Here is a 22882-nt window from a genome sequence, read left to right as displayed (position 1 = left end):
GAGCCTGCTGAATCAGCTTCCTGTTCTTATAGTGCTCAGAACCATCACCACCACTACAAAGGGATTCCATATTCCTAGGGACCTATTTATGGATTTCCCTCATCCTCTAATGCTATTGTTCCATGTATTAACTCAGCTATTCATTGCATCCCATAGGACGAAATCACTTTGTGGCAATGTGGAGGAATGTGGCCAGTGTTGGGAAATTTCAGCAGAGCTCCGCTGCAAGAGGTTTGACACAACCCCACCTTCCCACCAAAGCTTACTGAACACACACAGAAAGTCTTCTCTCAGCTTAAACAAACTCTTATGAGGGTATACAATCTTTATATAACCAGGTCCAAAGTCAAATGGAGCTCTGTAAGTCATAACACGTCCCCCACCTTCCACTTTAAACTGGGGTAGGCACACATTTTGGGACATGGGTGGCGCTGTGGGTTAAACCACAGAGCCTAGGACTTGCCAATCAGAAGGTCGGTGGTTTGAATCCCCGTGACAGGGTGAGCTCCCGTTGCTCGGTCCCTGCTCCTGCCAACCTAGCAGTTCAAAAGCACGTCAAAGGGCAAGTAGATAAATAGGTACCGCTCCAGTGGGAAGGTAAACGGTGTTTCCGTGTGCTGCTCTGGTTCATCAGAAGTGGCTTAGTCATGCTGGCCACATGACCCAGAAGCTGTACACCGGCTCCCTCGGCCAATAAAGCGAGATGAGCGCCGCAACCCCAGAGTCGGTCTGGACCTAATGGTCAAGGGTCCCTTTACCTTTACCTTTAGGCACACATTTAAAGACAAGGGTATGTCCTGGTCACATCTAATTTGGCTCTGGAGTGATTGAATTGTTACCCTCTATTGAGGCCTAGATGGGGCTGTGAATGCTCACCCCCTTGACCAATTAGACACCCTTTCTTTAGGCCCCTCCTGCTGGAATAGGGCGGAAACTGATGCCCAGGCTTTCCTGTTTGTCCAGAAGGGAGGATTCTCCACTTAAGTTGTCAGCGGAAACTTGAGATGCAGGTAGAATGGCTTACCTGCAAAGGAGGCAAAGCACATCCAGGGAAATCTTGGGGGTCAAGACCTCTTGTGAAGCTCATGCAATGCCCACCCTAATCCTGAGGTTTGGCTGGGCACTCATTTAATCCAGAGCTCTTCCATTATTGATAGCTTTGAAGAGATGCTTCTAAAAAACAAACAACCCCCAAAGCAGCCTTTAAATCTGACTGCTGTGCTCTTACGTTACAGCAGAGTCAGAAACATTGTTTAAGCAGTAGATCTCTTAGTCATGGGATTGTTGCAAAACCTGCACGCTGCCAATTGGCGAATTGCAATTTCCTAGCTTTTGGGCAAAGGTTTGTCCTTTGAGCTCTGACGAAGTGCATTTTGAATGCCTGCTTGTGTCTCGTTTCACAAACTGTGCCTGCTTGGTTGTCTCCTTGAATGGCAGGCTTGGAGAGATTAGTCTTGCTTCTTTCCTGTTTTGCTACGATTCATCACTTGCAAATCTGCTGCTACCGAAATTAAGGATTGGCAGGCAACCCTGCGGAACTGTTTGTGCTATGCTTTATTTACCAAGAACAAATAATCTCTGCAAGATACCAGCTTCTCTGGGCTTCTTATGGAAAACATATCCTAAAAATAGAGTTGATTACTTACAAATGGACAAATTTGCCAACTCTGCTTCTTTGGGTGCAGAGGATCCCAGCAATTGCTTTTGGTTCCAGAATGGGGATGGAATGGCCTGTTGTAGCAAATGACTAACTGCTCTGTGGCACTTAAAGGGTAAGAAATGTATTGCGGCATAAGCTTTGTGGAATAAAGCCCACTTTTATTCATTTATTTAATTCCATCTCTGAATCACTTCTCATAAAACATCTCAGATTCATGAAATGTTACGCATCTGCCAGCTGAGGCTAGCACTTGATGCACACAATGAAAGGGAGATCTGATTTCAGGCCCCACAAAAGCTTTAGCCACGTCCAGAATTGTTTGTTCTTAAGGTGCCATAGGACTCTTGGGCTTGTTTGTGTTTTGGTTCTTTGATACAAGCCTTTGAACACCTTTCTAAACAATGCTACTGACATTTGCGGTAAGAAAAGTAGATGTACAAGCAATGGAAGTATCGGAGGAAGGTGGTGGTGGTGGTGATGAGAGAGCCAAAGACTAAAGTTAATTGCTATGTCTCCTGAAATAGCCATGATGTCACCTCAACCATGATTGGCTGCTCAGTGGCCACTGCCGGCTGGAAACATGCTATGCTATTTGTACTCGGGCAGTAGCTGCCACTGGACGTTAGAAATGTCAGGCCAAAGGCCTATCTAGTGCAGCATTCTGTTTCCACAATGGGCACTGCACCTTTTGTTAACCTAGAAGGGTTGACCCAGAGACTCCTCACGGTCTTCAAGAAATGCTCATCATGGGGGCCTTCTCTAGGGCTGCCACACGTTTGGGTTTATCGCTCAGAAAATGGTGTTCGGGTGGATTTCTGCTGAATTGGTAAAATGTCTGGGGAAACCCGGACGTATGGCAAGTTGGGCTATTTTCATTTTTAAAAATTATAAGTAAAGGAAAAGCTCCAAAATGAAGGGAATGTGCACGAAAGGTTTGAGGAGATGATGAGAAGACACCTTAGGAGAGCCACTTGGTGCTCTAGTTGCAGCCAGTTGATGGGCTGGTGCTGTAGCACACATGGGAGGGTTTGATCCAAGAACACCTCTGCTAAGGGAGCAGGACGGCCTTTGATCCCATGGATGTCCCCACTAATGGATGAAGAGGGGAGGCAATGTTTTCTAGTCCCCCTCCCCTATGCAACCTCCCGTGCCCTGATAATCAGTCCTGGACAGTTTGTGGGATCTTCCATAATATGGAGGAAGATGCACGTAGGGAGATGTCCACCGGCTGAAGGGGGAATCAGCACTAGTAACCTTCCCTTCTCTTCTGTCCTGTGGATCACCAGCCCTTCTGTGACTGCAGTGGCACCAGCTGGATTCCACCCATGCACATTGCAATATGCTGCTTATCATAGAATGTTATCAAGAAGAACAGGGCTGAGAGGAAAGAGGGGGAATTCCACCCTCTGCTGGGAAAACACATACCTCCTTGTCAGTCTGTTTGGTTCCTCGTGCTTGTAATAAATAAGGAAACTGAGACCTACCTAAGCCTGAGTTTTCATGAACAGCTGCCTCTGTGTTCAGGGAAAACAGCAGAAGGTCACACAGTGAATCGCTACCTATTTAATTTACATTTTGTTAACTGAAACCTTCACGTGGGACCGCCCTTCTGACAATTCCCACATTGGCAGTTAGGGAATTCATCTGCAAAACTGAAGAGGAAGATGGTCTCCCTGCTGCTAAATCTGATTTCCCATCATGCACAGCACTAAAACTCTTCACACTTGGCACAGGGCCAACACCACAAGCTGGTAAATTACACCATGATGCATCTCTGAGAGTCCAGAGCATTTTGCGCTACAAAGGGAGATCTGATTTACAGATATCTGAACTACAAGGTCCCTTCCAACCTTCTGAATATTCCCCGGCCAAATAAACTTGGATGAGAAGTCTGAACTGAACAGTACTCTGAGGATAATCTCAGAGTCTTATGCAGCATATACTTCAGCATGATTTTAAAATTCTAATTTAATTTTATAAGTATTGGAGCAAACTGTAGTATGACCAGGGTACTGTGCATGCCCATACATGCCTACTCAGAAGTAAGCCCCATTGAGCTCCAAGGGACTTACGGTATTCCCAGGCAAGTGTGTACAGCAGGTGTGGTTAACCAATGACCCTCCAGATGTTTATGGACTACAACTGCTATCATCCCTGACTGTTTGCTATGCTGCCTGGGACTGATGGGAGTTGGAGTCCAACAACATCTGGAATGCCGCAGGATTGCAGCCCTGAATTCCCACTCCACCCTCACCCCCTTGTACAAATAATTCTCTTTTATACTTCATGCTAATAACCTTTGCCTAAACGTCCTGTACTGCTTGAGCCAGAATTTGTTTAAATGACTTATTGTCCTTTGGGAGCTAAATTTAAGCCTCCTTGTGAGCTTGATCTCTTCTGAGAGAAATGACACATAATGAAATGTGGAATTCAATATCAGTTCTGCTTATCGGGTTGGTCTAACACTACAGAAGAATGTATGTGCACTACAAGAGCTCTCACATTCCCAATTCTACCTTTCCTCCTGCAACAATCTGAAAGCATCCAGTCCATGAAGTATCAAGTACAGAACAGTTCAGCCAAATGGGACTTCTTGGCAATGGATCCCCAAGAGTAGTATTTACCCTGCCTATTTAAATCACTTTTAAGCTAACGGTTACATTGCGGATGCATGGAAAGTGGTGAAAGTACCTCGAGCAAATGGGTTATGGAGAATGTTGATTTTTACAATGTTCCTTCCATCCATCAGTGTACTGACTTCCTGGCTGTTATGTACTTTTATTGCGGTTTTGGTTTTTATGATTTTGGTTGGATTGTTTTATCATTTTCTTTTAGTGTTAGTAGCCTTTAATTTTGGGGTGGGTGGGTGGGTAGGGTGGGGTGGAAGAGGCTGGGATATTATATATCAGAATGGAAAGATGTGTTCTTCCTTTTGCTAGCAGATAATTCCTGTCCCTGGAAGAGTGGCGAAGTATTTTCTCCTCTTCTAGTAATTTAATCCCCCCAGTTAATGCTCCTCTGTATAGTAAATCTTAACAGTGTGGCTCTGTGTCACTCATTGGTGCTTTGTATGATTATATGTCATAATAGCTACTCCTATGCAAGATCAATGACCTCTGCTTAATTAGTCCTCTTTTGTTTGTTGAGTTATGATTATATTGTGCTTGTAAGAGAATGTGGCCAGATACTTGATCGCTTTCTCATCATAACATAATAAATCCCAAATTGGTTAATAACACTGTCCAATTGGCGGTAAGTCAATAGGGGAAAAAGAGAGAACACGATGGATTATTTATTCCTATGCATCATCTCTAATTTTTTAAAACAGGCCTAGTTACATTGCATATTGACAAGCTCAAAAAGGTGAGAAGACCTCGTGTACATGTTTAGAAATGCAATTTGTCAGCAACCAAAGAACATTATGTGGTAAAAGCAATATATTAAATTGACTGATTTGCGTGGAAATGGACTGAATCCAATAGCGAATGTGTGAACTGATGTCATTGTCATAAAAACCAGAGCCCATAAAGTGGAAAACTGAGAATTTGGCCCAGGACAGTCTTGAAATGAATCATGTTAGACATAGTTAGTATTTGTGGATACTGTCAGGGAGCTTTCTTAGAATTTAAATTTATAGTAATGGTTGAAGAAGATGGAAAAGAAGGTTGCACCATATGCACGGGGTAGTATTTATGCCACATTGGACAAAAGGGCAATTTCCTCAATCTGTTTAATGGTTATTATATGCATGTGGCATAAATACTACCCCGTGCATATGGTTCTGGTCCCCATTTCAAGCTAGAGCTGTATACCTGAGGCCCTTAACCCCTCTAACCCCACTACTTTGCTAAGAGAGGGAGCAGGGGGATCAATTGCTCGCTTCCTGTTCCCCATTTCTTTCTAAAAGCTGAATAGATTTTAGCCCATTTAAAATGTTCCTCGTGCATGGATTGAAGCCGCTCTTATACATTGTGGAAATTGCAGGTGGTTTTTTTAGCTGAATTGATCATGAACATTGCGATGATTAAAAGCTCTATCCATGCAGTGGTTCTAATCTGATGCTCCCTCCCATGGCTGCTATTAATCTTATTTATTTATATATTTTAAAGAAAAGTGGTCCTAATCATGGATCTCAATCTAGATGCATCCTTGTGTTTTTCTCTTGGCGATGCTCTCCATTTCTCTGCTTCTCCCTTGGCTTTCTCTCGGCTTCTTGAGGGATCTTGTTTAATTTCCCCTGTCTGACTAGCTCTTGAAGAAATACACGTTTATATTCCTTTTGCAATTTTCTAGAACTGCTGAAGAGCTGGTGTGAAGAGTACACCTACCACAGAAGTGCTTCATCTTGCTGATGGAGGAGAGTCAATCTCTTTGATGAGCACAGCAATAAGAACTCAAACAATGCTCTTCTATCCCATTTTCTTGGCTCCAGTGAAGTAGAGAATTTGTTGTGAGAGGAAGCATTTGTTTCTGCTCGTAATGTTGGAATGGGCACTGCCTGCAATACCATTGGATTGTGGCATTGTTCCTGCTTCCTATATTTACGCCAAAACCTGTGGAGCGGAATTGTGATCAGGTGCTTATTTTGTTCCGTCACAGACACTTTGGCACAAGGCATTAAGATGGATGACAGATAATATCATGTGGTGAACCAAGTTCTTCAGAAGCCAGCATTTTGCCACAAGGTGCACACAGTGATATAGATGAGTAATCAATAAGTTCTGCTCTCTTCTCAAGATACGATTTATAAAATGTTTCTAGGCTAGAACTACATTGATAACATCTGTATATATTTTTAAAATTTGCTGTCACTAGGCATAAATGGCTTAAAGGGAACATGATTTGAATAGTGAAAAGTGGGTAGTGATTTTGATTGAAATGCAAATTATGATCTTGAATTACCAGAAACAATATAAACAGAGTGGAATGTGCAATTTATACATTATAAGTGTCAAACTGCAGGTTGCACACTGCTGTGTGTTTCATTTTGCTGTTTTTTTTTTAAATATACAAACAAAAACATCCTGGGAGGCTGCCTTCTATGGTGGGAACAGTAGTGATGGGAAGGTCTGGTTAACAACGCCAGCTTGCCACATCATCTTAAATCTCTTTGTAGCACACTCATACATACGGGTGGGGTATGTCACCCCCTTTTTAAAGCTGTGCAAGAGGTTTGCAGAATAAATATATTCAGAGGACCTGATGCAATTGAGATCCTGTTGAGTGTTCCTGTTGTTTCCTTAGGAAATTTTAGTAGAAGGCTGTCATCAAGCTACAATGGTAGGAAATGGTACACCAGCCAAAATTCCTTCTATTAATGATATTTGTTGCATCTTGTCAGCTGTGTGAGCTGATTTTTAAACACCTTAAAAAATAAACCCTCCTTTATAATACATGGAGTAAACTTGCTGACACAGTGATCAGGACAATATTTCAAATACTCACATCTATCCTGTTGTATGTAGGGGGTTTTTTGATATGGAAAGGTAACTGTCCCATTCTGAGAGACAACACATAGATAAAAACCAAATCACCTTCAATATAAGTGGGTTGGATTTAGTTGGTGACAAATGGAGGTGTAAGTGGCACATAAACTGTAAGTGACAGACTAATGCAACACACTTGCTTTTGGCACCTGCCAAATGCCATCTTTGGGTAACTTTAACCGCTCTGTTTTATAACCCTCTTAAAACATTTTGTCACAGCTGAAGGCCCCTCTGATATTTAAGCAGATGATACAGAAAGCAAGCTCACTGGTTATATTAATTTTACACTTAATTTGGGGGACATGATCTAGCAGTGTGCACAACAGGAACTGGAATGCAAATACTCACCCATGCAGGAGTATCAATCTCTGATTTGAAGTGAGAGAACTGGCACATTTCCCTCTTTTTGCAGCAGTTTTCACTCCTGCATTACCTCACACACCATTGGGGTCCTCTGTCTAGCTAGAAAGAGTGGGCGGGGGTGGGAAATACATTTTTGATCACTTTTTGAAAAGCCAAGCAGATGGTCTTCTGGGAACCATGCTAATGGAAGGCAGGGCATCTGTGATAACATAACTTATAGTGATTACACACTGAGATGTTGGTATGTTTGTGTGTGTGTGTGTGTGTGTGTGTGTGTGTGCAAGAGAAAGTATGTGTGTCTTTACAACAACAACGAAAGGATATGGGAAAGGACATCATTTATTTTTCCTCCATTGCTTTTCCCAGTATTGGGATTGAAAAACAGAAAATGGATTTTAACAAGGAAACTTCTTGACAAATTGCAAGTGTCAAGAACTTAGAGCTGTGTTCGTTTTTCTCACAAAAAAACGCAACACACCAGGGGCAGGATGTTATCACACATAATGCTAAAAACACTTTCAAACTCCTTATTGCTATTTGTGCGCACATGTAAATGTGGGGCGGAGAGTATAAAGGAGCCATTAATATACATTGTAACCAAAGTAGGTTTTTAATCAGTCACATTGCTGTGTCAGGAAATGCGAAAAGCATTTTTAATGTCCTGGCTAAAGGCCTTCTTGTATATAAAAGGTAAAGGGACCCCTGACCATTAGGTCCAGTCGTGGCCGACTCTGGGGTTGCGGTGCTCGTCTCGCTTTATTGGCTGAGGGAGCCGGTGTACAGCTTCCGGGTCATGTGGCCAGCATGACTAAACCGCTTCTGGCGAACTAGAGCAGTGCACGAAAACACCGTTTACCTTCCCGCTGGAGCGGTACCTATTTATCTACTTGCACTTTGACGTGCTTTCAAACTGCTAGGTGGACAGGAGCTGGGACCAAACAATGAGAGGTCACCCCGTCACGGGGATTTGAACCACCGACCTTCTGATTGGCAAACCCTAGGCTTTGTTGGTTTAACCCACAGTGCCACTCATGTCCCTTTTCTTGTATATATAGCTCAGTGTAAACAGTATATAAGACATTTGTTTTTAAAAATCAGGTTCATTCCAGAAGCTGCCTTATACTCAGTCAGATCATTGGCCCATCTATGTTACCACTGCTTACACTGACTGACAATGACTTTCAAGGGTTTCAGAAAGGGCTTTCTTCTAGTCCTGCCTGGAGGTACCATGTATTGAACCTGGAACCTTTTGCATGCAGTACAAATGTTATACCACTGAGCTACAGCCAGAGTAATCATTCTGCATTCCAATATTTAGGATGCACAATGCCAACATTAATATCAGCCTATTCCATCACCCCAGCAAATATCCAACTATTACTAAAACCATACGTAAAATTATACAGTTCAGTTCAGTTCAGTTTATTGTCTCTAGCGAACAGCCATTACACACATGAAAATAATAACAAGAATTCAACTATGAATAGTGGTTGACATTTCTACTCCCCGACCTTTACAGGATAAATCATTTCCCATTCCCCCTTTTATTACACAAATTTGTAAAGCCTTTGCAAGAAATTTGGATGCTTTCCACATCAGACAGCAAAAAACTGGTCTTTGCAAGAGATGTCCTTCCCTTCTGCAATCTTAACAATGGATGGATGTAATTGTTTCTAAGATAGTTATAAAAAGGGCATTCGAGGAGTATGTGAGTTATGTCTTCTATAGACAGTGAGTTGCATTGGCAAACTCTATCCTCCTTAGGAACTCCTTTATGTAGTACTGTCCAATCTGCTAACGGAAGGACATTCAGTCTTGCCTGAGTAAAGGCTACCCTCATTTTAACATTGGGCAAATCTGCTAGATATCTTGGCAGGGATGGGTACAATGGAATAAAAAAAGCATACAATTTGTTCGATCAGCAGATCTTGATCTCAGCAGTTTGTGATTGCCTCTCGGCGTCTTGAAACCTTCAGAGTATTAATTCTTTAGCTTTCCCAAAACCCTGCGTCACAAGAAAGGAGGCAGAGAGTCCCAACCTCATGGCAGCAGATTGCATTTCATGATTCCTTGAGTTTGGGGTCATGTCTTCCCAAGATTCTGATACATGCTTAAAAATAGTTTTTAACCAAAAAAGCAGAGCTAGTCTAAGGGCTTTGGCTTTAATGGGCATTACAGCCAGTTCTGCACAGAGTGGTGCTATTTTTGTAGAGATAGAGACTGACAAGAGTCTGCACAAAAACTTCTTTTGCGCTCTCTATAGTTCTTCCTGGTGTCACATGTGTAGGATGGTAGCCATGCCCACAGAGAATATTACATGGGTGGAATTCTTTGTAGCAACCAAGAGCGAAACATGCAGAGAGCCAGTGTGGTGTAGTGGTTAAGAGCGGTAGTCTCGTAATCTGGTGAACCGGGTTCGTGTCTCCGCTCCTCCACATGCAGCTGCTGGGTGACCTTGGGCCAGTCACACTTCTCTGAAGTCTCTCAGCCCCACTCACCTCACAGAGTGTTTGTTGTGGGGGAGGAAGGGAAAGGAAAATGTTAGCCGCTTTGAGACTCCTTAAAGGGAGTGAAAGGCGGGATATCAAATCCAAACTCTTCTTCTTCTTCTTCTTAAGCCCATCATCCACTATAACTGCAGATATGACTATATGTACTACACACAGAAGACAATTCTCTGGTCAAAGAGCTTGAGGATCTTCTGTTTGAAGGGTTGTCCAGTCCATGTCTGGTTAAGAAAGTGAGAGCAGCAGATAGGGATAGAAAGACTAAAAAATGCTCTGAATTGAAACAGAAAGCATTGAGGGAGGGAAACGAATCTGTGTACAAGTTGGATTGAATTTGAAAGAAATAGATGGCAAGCTTCTTTCAGCAACTCTGGTAAAAGAATGGAAAAACAGAAGATGGGAAGTAGAATTTTTCAGGAAAGATAAGGACAGAAGTATGGTTGACATGGAATAGATGGATTTGGGTGTGGATTAAGGACTGTATAATAATCAAATAATTATGGACTGATGCTCTAATACAAAAACACAGTGAAGAAGTCTTGGAGGAAAAAGACAGATTGAACATTTCCTAATACTTGAGGAAATGTTGTGATGCTGGAGCGGAGGAGAACTATTGTAGAATATTATAATTTTATTTGTAAAACTTTCCTTGGACTTCTTGCACTGAAAGAATTAGATGAACTGGAGCACCCCGGAATGAACACTGGAAAATCACCTAGCAGAGGTGGAGCAATACTAATTTGGACTGGACATTTGACTATTTTGAAGAGCTATTGTATATATAACAGAGATGGATAGTTGGAAGTTCTTTTTACCATTTCCTTTCTTTTCTGTTCTTCTTTCTTTCTTTCATACTTCCTATTGCTCTTTCTTTATTCTTCCCTTCTCTTTAGATTAGTTTGACCTTTACTGTATTTTTGTTGTTGAAAACTTAATAACAATTTGATTTTAAAAAAGAAAAAGAAAGAAAGGAAAGAAGGAAGGAAGAGAGAGAAGGAGTCTTGAGGTTGCCCACTATAGTGAGAGGCTTGTTGTTCTATTTAAATGATAGTAATTATTTTAAAATTTGCTCCTGGGCAGATTCTATGCAAATTGGTCTCCTCTGTTGTCCTTTTATTTGGTGGCCACCTTCACTGAGAGCCAGGCTTCCAGACCAGAATGTTGAACTTGCAAAGCTTGTGGCTCAAGTTCAACCTTTTCCCCCCTTTGCAAATTAACCGTGGCATCGAATGGTGCCTTTTGATTTTCCTACACAGTTGATCTACTTGAAGACAAATGAGCTGTACAAAAGCTAAGTGCTAGGAAACAATCAATTTTACTTGCCGAGCTTGCAGTCCCGTTCTCCCTGTTTCAAAACACAAACTCCCCTTGGCACAATACAGCACACCTGCTTGTGACAGTGATGCTTACAATCTTTGCATTACCAGCGTTGAATGGTTCTCAATAGTGGGAGTGAGCCTCAAGTTGGCAGGTTGGCTACCTTGGACCCAATCCAAATTTTAATTTGAAGAGCAGGGCTGAAATGAGGCAGTTGGGCCCGTGTCAGTAAAACAAATACAGCTATTCTCTTGGCTCTGTGCTCTTGTTTACAAAAGCATTAAAATAATTTCCCCCAAATGGCAGTGATCCAACAACACTAAAAAAATCAATGGATGCTGCTGCAATCACAGTTGGGATCAAAAACTATAATGATCATTCTCTTAATATTAACAGATGCTGTTCTCATTTTATAATTGTTTCATATTAATAGTATCTTTAACTTTGTTACCTTTCATATTTCTTATTACTATTACAATACAAACCTTGGGCTCATGCCTTCTCTTTCCTCCACCAGCGTAGCTGTGAGGAGGAGTTCAGGAACTTCCATTTTTGATTCACTGCAGTTAATTAAGTTTAAACTGCAGCAATTGTGATTAATATTAACTGTTGTTTGTGTAAACAAGTCAGCTTTAGAAGTTATGATTTGAAGTTGCCTTGTTTTAGACAAACCATTGTTAAGATTATCCAGGTTTGGGTGACACGACACGCCTCGGTGAATAATAGAGAATTAAAAACTTCTCTTTGCCACTACATCAGAAAAAGGTAGGGGAGTGGGGAATAGAAAGCCAAGGCTTGCAGAAAGTCATTCCCACCACGCTAAGCCATGTTTTATGAACAATTGACAAGTATAACATCTATTTTGATGGTGATTCCTACTTGGCTTTCTGCAAGGTTCATAATCTTAGACTGACCTGCTGTGTGAAAAGACCTGGCTGTTTCCAAAGTGGTTGAGCTTTCAAAGTTTACAACCACAAGAAGATGGCTGCACTAAAACAGCTGTTAGGGGGTTGCAGGGGGCAGGGATCCCCTAAAATTACTGGGTGCCAGGTACTCCCCATAATTTCTGGAATTAGTCAATGTGGAGGTTGATACATGGATTCAGCAAGGCCTAAAAAAGAAGCCAGCTTCCAGGAGTTTTACTTAGAGAGGTGCCATCAAAGAACAAAGACAGGTGATGGCAGAATCATTACCCTGGCAAAGGTGAGACATTCAGCATCAGACAAGAAGTGAGGCGGAGGTCCTCCCCCATTGGTGTGTTAGTCAGTAAATGACATAGCAAAGTTATGAGGGGGAAGTTGCCAAGGTTACAGTGGGCAGGAAGTCCCCACAAGAAGGATGCTCTTTTTACACAAGGCTTGAGTTGTGTTGAAACAAGGGTTTGGGGGAAGAAGAGAGAGCCAGGAACTCCATGTGGGGCTGACTGGGTGAGGCTGCAAACAGATATTGAGGAGCATGGCTGGCTTCTGTTAGCTGAAGCTATCCAAGGAACAACAAGAGGCACCCTTGTGGTATAACTCCCTCCACCTAAACTCAGGTGTAAAGGTAAAGGGACCCCTGATCATTAAGTCCAGTTGCGGACAACTCTGGGGTTGCGGCTCTCATCTCCCTTTACTGGCTGAGGGAGCCGGTGTTTTTCCACAGACAGCTTCCGGGTCATGTGGCCAGCATGACTAAGCCGCTTCTGGCGAACCAGACAAGGTGTAAATGTGTGTAAATAAACCACATATCTTAAAGACACTACAGTCTCCACCATGCCTCATTGCAAAGAAACACAATCCCTGGTTAAGTGCCAAGATCCCTGGAACTTGACAGAGATTGGGGTGGCTGGTAGCACAACGTTTTCATTTAATCTACAAGCATAAAATATTTGTACACAGTTTTGGCCACAGGAATTTATTTGTGCCAGGAATGTGTAATGCTTAGTTCTTATGCCATGGATGTCAATTCCTTCTCCTCCTCCCCACGCACTCTACCATCAATTCCCAGAAATATTTTGTTGCAGTATCTGTTTCGTGTTAGTTATTGGATAGTTGCCATGGTTTCCAATGGAAGAAGCATGTAATTATTGCATACAGCTGGTCTGACAAAAATTCTGCATGGTACTTTGTAGTAACTTGATAAATTGAATCCTCTTTGTAGGAGGAAGATGAAAGGGTTTAAAGGAATAACCCATAAAATGTCTGAAGCAAGGAGAGCGTGCTGCAGGGATATTGATTAGGGGAAATAAGCCTACCTCCAGCTCAACATGTCTTAGTGTAAATTTCAAAGTGAAAAGGATGTAAAGATTAAAGATGTGCTTCATTTTAACCATGCACCAGTCAGGGATTTCCAAATGGTGGGTCAGGGCTGAATAAAAAGTCACCTGTAAGTAAGGATGGACTGGAATTTTGCCCAGTCCACATTTTAAGAGGCTCTGATGTCATTCACACCTGCCAAATTAATACAACGCTGGGGAAAAAATTACCCTTCCAGTTTTGCCCTTTGCCAAATTTTGTGGTACAGTTCTCCGCTAATGGGGGGGGGGATACCAAGATGCCAAAGAATACATATTTTAGGGTAAAATGCAATACCTTTACAAATGTGTATGCTGAGATAAAATGCTATTTTGTTTTAAACTGGTGTTTAGATATATATTTGAATATATATATTTTTATTCCTTCATTGTATGGGATTGGACTAATTACCCTTGGGGTCCCTTCCAACCCTACAATTCTACAATTCTATGATTTAAGTATACATTTTTATATGGATTAAAGATAATCATCAGATTAATGCAGAAGCAGGGTGGAACAGACCTAAATGAACACATGTAAAATTGAGGTATAAAGTGGGCACCATTGTCATTCTAAAAAACGAGGGGGGTGTTCATGGTGAGTTCCAGCACCTTTTTATTCTACAAAAACAACATTGGAAAGCTTGATAATCATTAATTCCATTTTATAATATTTACCTAAGCCAGCAAGAGCCACTTAAATCCAACGTCTGCACACAAGAAAAAAATTTACACAAAGCCATTGCTCACTAATAACAACAGGGGAAATATTTGTATCTTTGAGTTCAGTTGACCTTCCAACTTATATAAAAGTTTAAGAAAGGACAAGCAAAGATAAAATTATAAGATTATTATTTAATGACAACTTATTGGATGATATACATTTCATATTAAGAGTACATCCATTGACAAGTGTCCATTCATTTTAATGTGTCTCCTCTAACTTTAGATATTATCCCGAAGTCTGATTCCTCATTGTGTTGCCAGTCCTTTCACTTTTTAAAGAATTAATTTTTGTACTTTGTATTTGTTATGACAATTACGTATTGACAATGAACTGAAAGCCGAAGAGCTGGAGTAAGACTGTGCACTGCAGGTAGTAATTCTTCCTCACTGAGTTGTGTGAGGAATTGTATCTCAGAGCCTCTCATCAATTCTGTCCACTCTTCTTCATCTTCCATGCTCTCCGACTTCACTCTGAAAGTTTTAATTTGTCACCTAGAGTTAACTAATTAGGAAGTTGTCACTTTTTTGGCCTTTCATCAACAGGGCACACTACAGGAAATATGAGCTGAAAGTGTAATTTGTTCATTACACATTGCAAAACTGCCAACCGCTTCTGTCCTTTGGGAGTTTTATTTACTTCTTTCAAAAGCAGCCACCAATCTCCTACATGAGTGTTAATCTTCTTTGTCCCTTTGATATACTCACCTCCTAATCAATTAATCACATCTCTTGCTTTCTGTTAACCATGTGAGGCATCAGAGGTCATAAGTAGGTCAGCGGATGAAAATTGAGAGAGTTGGCATCAAAAACCCAGAGGGAACTATTTTAAACTTTCAAAACACAGAGAGCTTGCAACCATTTAAGCCTATCTGCCAGATAACTGTAACGAGGCAATAAGCTGCTGCTGCTATACTGAAACCTGCTTCCCAATTTTTTGAAATACTTCTTCCTCTGTGGTTTATCATTTCGTTATCATTTTGGATACAGGAATAAGTTTACCTTGTTGTTGCAAGGTTGTCGAGGATGGTGCATGTGTCCTCCCCACCCCACATTAAACATTTATCCAGTGCTCTTCAGCCTCCCCAGGTGCCCATTTTTCATCATCTGAAAAAAGCCCCATGAAATCTACTTGCAGGATTTAATTGATGTATGGGAAGCTGGGGAGGCTTGGTCCTGGTTTTGTTTTTAATGGAAATCCTTCCTATCTCTCTTTTAAAAAAATCTTTCTGGATTTATTTCTTCAAAAGTTAAAATGCTTTTAATGGAAATGCTTCATCTCAAACTCCTGAACAACAAACAGCTGTCAGGCACAAAGCAGGCAGCCTTCCTAGTATTTTGTGCTTACATGAAGGTCCAGCCTAGGATATCACAGAGGTTGCACCTAGGTAGGCTGCAGAGAGAAAATCACCAGGGTTTGCACAATGAGAGAAAAGACTGAAAGTCCTTAACCATTAAGTCCTGCACCCTGTGAATGAGAATTTCACTGAAATTCAATAATTTTCAAAAGCAGAATAAACTGCATTTGTGGGTTGCTAAATAACACAGCTGTGTGCCAGCTCTGGACAAATTCTGGATCTTGAACTGAATTGGGCTGATCCAGGTCGATCCAGAATTTGCCTGGAACAGGTTGAAGCAGCCGTTGATTTCCAGAGTGATACGGGTATATCAAAGTGTGGGTCGGTGGTGGTCAGCTTTAATCAGGATTTGAATCCCTATTTCAACATACAGTTGACAGCAGAGAGAGGGAGAAGGCAATGCAGGCAGAGACTCTCACTTCTCCTTCACCCCTCACTAACCAATCACATGTTTAACTAGGGATTAAACACCTATTTAATCTTAGGAACATGGAAGGCCCCCAGTTAGTTTCAAAGTCAGGCCCAGGTCTACGTGGATTGAATGTGATCTGAGGTGCCAAATAGGGTCCTGAACTGGATCAATGTTGTCATCATCATAGTGCTTTGCTGTTTCGAAGTCCATTTGTTCAGAACTTTTGAGATAAAGCCACAATATTCTACATAAATTTCTACATCCAGCCTCTACTGAACGCATCTAACAGCCCCCTCCATAAGCTACAGTTTTTTATTGGAAAAGGGAAGACTGCAGAGATCCATGTCGCTTTGCTGGAAGGAACCCAACAGGAGAAGACAACGCCTACTCCACATACAGTGTTCCCCCAGAATTGTTTTCCTAAGGACCTTCCCAATTTCTCCTTTTCTCTCTTCAGACAATGTACAAAGAGTTATTCAGTTTTATTCCCACAATAACTTTGCAGGTGTATTAAATTTATGAGGTTTAACATTCAGAATGGTTGAAGCAACATATTTCCAATGTCTACTTGAGATTTTATTTCATTGAGATTTTATAGCCAGGGTAGATTGCAATACATGGATTGGGTACTCATAGCTATGGTCTGGCTTTTACAATGAGCAGATGAGTTAATAAAGCTGGGTCTGGATTGTACCACTTTGCATGGCAGATGGCATCTTACATGAAGGAATGGGGTGGGGTGGGGAGAGTAAGAGCCAGAACCCATCCCACAGAAAACTAGCACACCGGTGAAAAGGCTAAGCTACAATGCTGTTCACTGACCTATCATTTTGTATGTTCAGGATTGTTATTATTTTTTAATATGGAAGACTACTCAGTCACCTGAGTCTCCACCTTCAGTCTGAAGAGCCACAATCCAGACACAACCTTCCCTCTTCCAGCTCCTGCTTATAAGAAGTTGGCTTTTGAGAATAGGGCTCTGTTTTCAAGGATGGTGGAAATAGAGACTTCCCATTCAAGACATCCCAAGGAATGTTGGCAGAGAGAATAACTAAGAGCTGTGATGTCACCTGCCCCGGTTTAAAATGAGTGAGGTTGAACAACAACAACTTTATTATTTATGATGATTTACAGTATAATGGTGATGAGTTTATTACTTACACCCCGCCACTCTGGGCGGCTCCCAACAAAATATTAAAAACACAATAAATCACAGATCATTTAAAACTTCCCTATACTGTACAGGGCTGCTTTCAGGTGTCTTTTAAAAGTCGCATGGTTATTTATCTGTTTGACATCTGATTGGAGGGCGTTGTTTATTGTGGAAAAACAATGGGCCACAAATTTGAGTGTGTGTGTGTGAATAATTCACGCAACTAAATCTGAAATGTAATGGAATCCTTCAACTGTTTATCTGTAGTCCCTACAAGGTTGGGAAAACCCCCACAAACAAACCAGGGAACATGATTCCCATTTAGCTACCTTGCCCTAAGCAGCTAGGATGGTAGATGGTCTTTGTGGCCATCTGAGCAAGGGAGGTGGGGTAGCAAAGCTGGGGTGTGTAGACAGTTTTTACATTTGTGTTGGAGGAAGGGGCAGGTGCCTGTAATAATTACAATTAATAATAATAATAATAATAATAATAATAATAATAATAATAATGGGAACTGTTGCATCAAGGCTTTAACTAAATGACCAGTGATACCGTTGAAAGTCTGTGATCCATCAGAGCCTTTTAAAAAGAATTTTTTCTGGGACTATGACAGTATTATGCTGGGACTATGACAATATTATGCTGACCAGACTCCCAGTCCAGTTTTGAATCTAATTCAATGTGCTCATTTTCTTTTAAAGCCCTTTGTGATTTAGGACTAAGTACCTTTTCATATTTTCCTGTCTATACACCGAGAAATTCTGTAGAGAGCTTCCTACCCGTACCCTCACCAAATGAAGTGAGATGGGTAGCTACAGAAGATAGGGCCTTCTTTGTGGTGACACCCAAGCAAAGAGCATAAGGCCCATCTTGTCCAGCAGTATATATTTACAAGTGTCCAACCTGTGTGAAGCCCTCAATCAGGAACTGAGTGCAACAGCACTCTCTCTATATGGGATTCCTACTGACTGGTAACTGTGGAATACTTTCCTTAGAGAGGCTCACAAAACACCTACCTTATTGCTGTTCTGGTGCATGATACGGATTCAGCTTTTTAGGCTGCAATCTTATTCACACATACCCAGGGCTTCCTTTTGAGCAGGCATGCATAGGACTCTGCTGTTACTGAGCTGGCACATATAGGATCGCAGAATTAGTTGCATTAGGTTTATAACAGTGCTTTATTTCCATGCTTGTCAATCAACCACCAGCCCCTCTCCAAACCTCTCTGCATCCCATTAAAAAGTAAAAACACAGGTACCAAAAATATTGACCAATCATGGTTATTACAAACTTCATTACGGGTAAATAATGAAAGCTCAAAACCATGGTTCTGTTCTGAAACAGTTTCACTGCCTGATGAGGTGCTTCCCAAATCAGTTCAGGGTGCTAATGCTTATCATTAAAGTTTGTGGCAGCTCAGGCCCTCCTGGATATCTAAAAGTTGTCTTTTCTCATGTCTACTTTCCTGTGGATTAAGATCTCTGGGTTTCTGATGTTAGGTGGGTGACAATTGCAGAGAGGGCCTCATATATATCTTCTGTCATAGAGCTTCAGTATGCTGATGACAACGTAGTGTGCGTATGCTCAGAGGATGACCTCCAAACCATCCTAAATATCTTTGCAGAAGCTTACGAAAAGCTTGGCCTATCACTCAACATCCAAAAAACCCAAAGTACTGCACCAACAAGTACAAAATAACCCCTCTGCAGTGCCAGAAATCCAGTTCAATGTTGTAACATTGGAAAATGTCAATCACTTCTCTTGCCCAGGCCCACAAGGGCCAACATTGATGCCGAAATCCAGCATCGCCTGAGCTCTGTGAGTGCGGCTTTCTCCCGATTGAAGTGCAGAGTGTTTGAGGACCGGGACATTCGTAGGGTAACCAAAATGATTGTTTACAAAGCTATTGTACTACCAACTTTACTATATGCTTGTGAAACATGGACCACTTATAAATGCCATCTGCAGCTCCTCCAAAGATTCCATCAACAGTGTCTCCGAAAAATTTTACACATCACTTGGGAAGACAGGCAAACTAATATCAGTGTACTGGAAGAAGCAAAGATCACCAGTGTTGAAGCAATGATTCTTCAACATCAACTTCGTTGGACTAGTCATGTTGTGTGGATGCCTGATGATCGTCTTCCAAAGCAACTACTCTATTCTGAACTTTAAAATGGAAAACGTAATGCTTGTGGTCAACAAAAGAGGTTTAAAGACTATCTCAAGGCAAATCTAAAAAAATGTAGTATGAACACTGACAACTGAGAAACACTGGCCTGCGAGCGCTCTAGTTGCAGAACAGCCTTTACCAAAGGTGTCATGGGCTTTGAAGACACTCAAACTCAGGACGCAAGGGAGAAATGTGCTAGGAGGAAGGCACGCTTGGCAAATCCACACTGTGATCAACTCCCGCCCGGAAACCAATGTCCCCACTGTGGAAGGACGTGTGGATCCAGAATTGGCCTCCACAGTCAATTACAGACTCAAAACCGTGTTTATGGAAGACAATCTTACTCAGTGATGAGTGATCACCAAAGAAGAAGATATATTTGGTGCCAAATAACTTTTTATTTTCCCTAAGTCAAACAGTGGGCCAAACTATTTGTTGGGTTAATCACATGGCTTGCCTTTAATGAAGGATTTTCCTTCCAATCTGGACTAGGATTGAACAGATAATCAGACCCGCCAAGTGTGCCTATTTTCTAGGGACCTCCCTGATTTAGAGAAGCCACCCCAGTTTCTGATTTGATCCTGGAGTGTTCTACTTTTTCTCAGGAAGTCCCTATTTTCATAGGAGAAATGTTGGAGGGAATGTTGGAGGGTTATCTGACCCCTGAGCCATTTTAAAGCAATCCTGTATAGGGAAGGTTTTTTAAAATGTTTTATTATGTTTCTAGATACATTGGAAGCTGCTCAGAGTGGGTGGGGCAACCCAGGAAGATGTGTGGGGTAGAAATAGCAAAGTTATCATTATGGAATGGGACGTCCCTATTTTCATCAGAGAAATGTTGGTGGGTATGAGAGAGATATCTCTTCCCCCACTGTCCCCTGCCACCACCTCCCTCCCATTATCTGTGATCTAGCCTATTCTTGATTGAGTCCAAAGCAGAACAAAGGTTAATTGCCTCCTCTTCCTGCTCAGTATTCAGGATCCTGATCTTTGCAAAAGGAAAATTCTACACTTAAGAGGAAATTTCTTTTTGAATGTAACATGTGGTTTGGTCCTGAGGTTTTTTTCTTCTTCTTGCAGCTGATTCCCTGCTGCTGCTGCTGCTTTTCTTCTGATTGTGCAGTTTGTATGTGCCATTTGGACATGGTTTTGTTGCTTGTTTTAAAGTTTCAGATTTTAATGAGAGCTAGCATGGTGGTTAGTGTCAGACTAGGGCCAGGAAGACCTGGGTTCCAGTCCACACTCAGCTTTAAAACCTAGTGGGCTACTCTTTCTCTCTTTCTCAGTTTCATGTAGTTTACAAGATTGTTGTGAGAGAAAATTTGGAGGATGGGGGGTGGGGAGAACAGTGTTTTCCACCCTGAACTCCTGGGGTGAGGGGAGGAATGTAATAAATAAATAAAACATACAAACCCATGCAGCTACTGCATTTAGAAAAACTCTACTGCAAGATCTGAAGCAGGAATCTTTGTCTCCGTACAGAAACTAGCCTCCCCCTCCTTCCCCAACCATTTTCTTGTTCCTTACCTGTGGCTGTTTCTGAGGGGAAAGCATTCAGCAAGGCTCATCATTGTCCTTTATGCTTCAGGCATCCACTGTTTTGCTTCTTGGGGTTGCTATATGGGGTAAACTTGGCACCCCAAAGATGGCTGCTGCTAAGACCCTCTCCCTAGAATAGCATCACAGAATCGGCTTGTCTCATGCTCGGTTTCAATCCTGCTGCAGCCATAGGAAGACTTTCTGTCACACCACTACGTTGATTTCACAGACAGATTGGAACCGAAGGAGCCCAGGCACCAATGAGGCAGCGCTTCGCTTAGGAAATACCAGGGTTTCCCTAGCAACAGGTTGAAAGCTTAGAATTATAGCTAGGAAACCATGGGGTTTCCCTAGCTACGGACAGCTACTGACGAGCGTAAGAGCATCACTCAGCTCAGCCTGGCAATGCAAAAGCACACTCAAACGTTTGCTTTCCCCTCCTCTCCTTGCTGCAATATACGAACAGAGCAAGTAGTAATCCATGTTTCCGTGGATTTTGGAAGCAACTGATAGAAGAGGTGTGTCTGTGAAGATGTTTTGCAGCAGAATCTGGGCTCCCAAACTGCAAATTTCTGATGGAAACAGCCGGCTCGAGGAGCTAGGAGCATGGCTGAGTGGTTAACTCTCCATGCCCATCAAAAAGTTTGAAAGGTAAGAGAAAACCTCATGCATGCTGCCAAGAGGATGCTTGCTTAGGGTGTTTCCAGGTAGCTAGTGTGGCAAAATGGCCTGCATTGTGTGTGGCACCACCACATGGTGAGCTTCTCAAAGCTATATAAAGGGGTTTCCTCAGCATTCAGCACTGCCCACTCCCAGTTCGAGATGGGAACTCCCCACACCACCTCTTCAATTTTGTTAATGTTGGTGAAAATATTGGTCACTTGCCAGAAATTCCTGAGCGGGATGGTTCAGATTTGTCTCAGATTTCAGTTCAGACAAAATTCAGTGACAATTTGGCAATGCACAGCTCTCTTCAGACATAGCACATGGAGTGAAAATTCTTTATAGAGAAAACCAATGAATATTTATTTGAAAAAGGTATCCATGCTTTCAGCAGCATATATAAATACAAAACTGAAGCCTTAGACTGTGACCCTGTTCTCTCATTTACCTCAGAGCAAACCAAGTTGTATTATATGAGAATTGTGTAAAGATTGTGAATTTTCTTTGAGATTTTTTAAAAGTGGTGTTTAGCCTAAGTAGAATATCGTAGCTACAGTGCCTCCCCATATATATATATATATATATATATATATATATATATATATCCCTTTATTCTGAATGGCAGTGGCTGATCTTGATTTATTCTAGGATGGGGATGACACTCTCTCTCTCTCTCTCTCTCTCTCTCTCTCACACACACACACACACACACACACACACTGTCTGCAGCTGCTTCCTGTAACCCAAGAGTGGGGAACTGTGGACACCCAGACAGTAACTGTTGGACAACAGTGTGCTGGCTGAGGCTGATGGGAAATTTATTAGATTGGCTTGCAAGCAGGTTCTGGTTTAATCAATTTCACCCTTCAGATGCAAGAGAGGAGGAGCCTTTCAAGGTCCCACTGCCCCCCCCCCTTTTAAAGGACTACTTGAGCATTCATTATTTTAGTTCTAAAAGCACTTATTTGTACCCCAACCTTCATTATTTGATTTCAGGGCATGTGTGCTTGTGTCTAGTGTATCACCTATCCTTTCATTATAACAAATATATATATATATATATATATATATATATATATGCGCAAAACTTTAAATATGGTTCAAAGACTGGTCTGGATTCTGTGATGTGAGATGTCATGACTATTGGGCTCAGACTACAACAGACATAGCAAAATGCCTGTGTGTGCATTGTAGTAGGACTAATCATGCTTCTTGAGGCAAGTTCCAGTTTTCCTAGGCTACAGCTTGAA

General features: G+C 41.8%; 2 long non-coding RNA genes across 3 annotated transcripts in view; one reads left to right on the top strand and one right to left on the bottom strand.

The window, feature by feature from the left end:
• The window catches only part of LOC310706390, a 109651-nt gene extending 88411 nt beyond the window's left edge, over positions 1 to 21240 (bottom strand). The window contains exon 1 of one of the 2 annotated variants that reach the window (XR_014525823.1): positions 20958 to 21240. This is a non-coding gene — a long non-coding RNA (uncharacterized lncRNA). The remainder of the gene's footprint in view (positions 1 to 20957) is intronic. The other variant, XR_014525824.1, reaches the window with a different exon arrangement.
• A 273-nt stretch (positions 21241 to 21513) lies between these two features.
• LOC310706401 overlaps positions 21514 to 22882 on the top strand; it is a 303174-nt gene continuing 301805 nt past the window's right edge. The window contains exon 1 of the long non-coding RNA XR_014525837.1: positions 21514 to 21620. This is a non-coding gene — a long non-coding RNA (uncharacterized lncRNA). The remainder of the gene's footprint in view (positions 21621 to 22882) is intronic.

The sequence above is a fragment of the Podarcis liolepis genome (assembly GCF_965112155.1).
Source record: "Podarcis liolepis genome assembly, chromosome: 4".
In the NCBI taxonomy this organism is placed as follows: Eukaryota; Metazoa; Chordata; class Lepidosauria; order Squamata; family Lacertidae; genus Podarcis; species Podarcis liolepis.
Note: the sequence above shows the minus strand (reverse complement) of the source record. Positions and strands in the feature narration are given on the sequence as shown.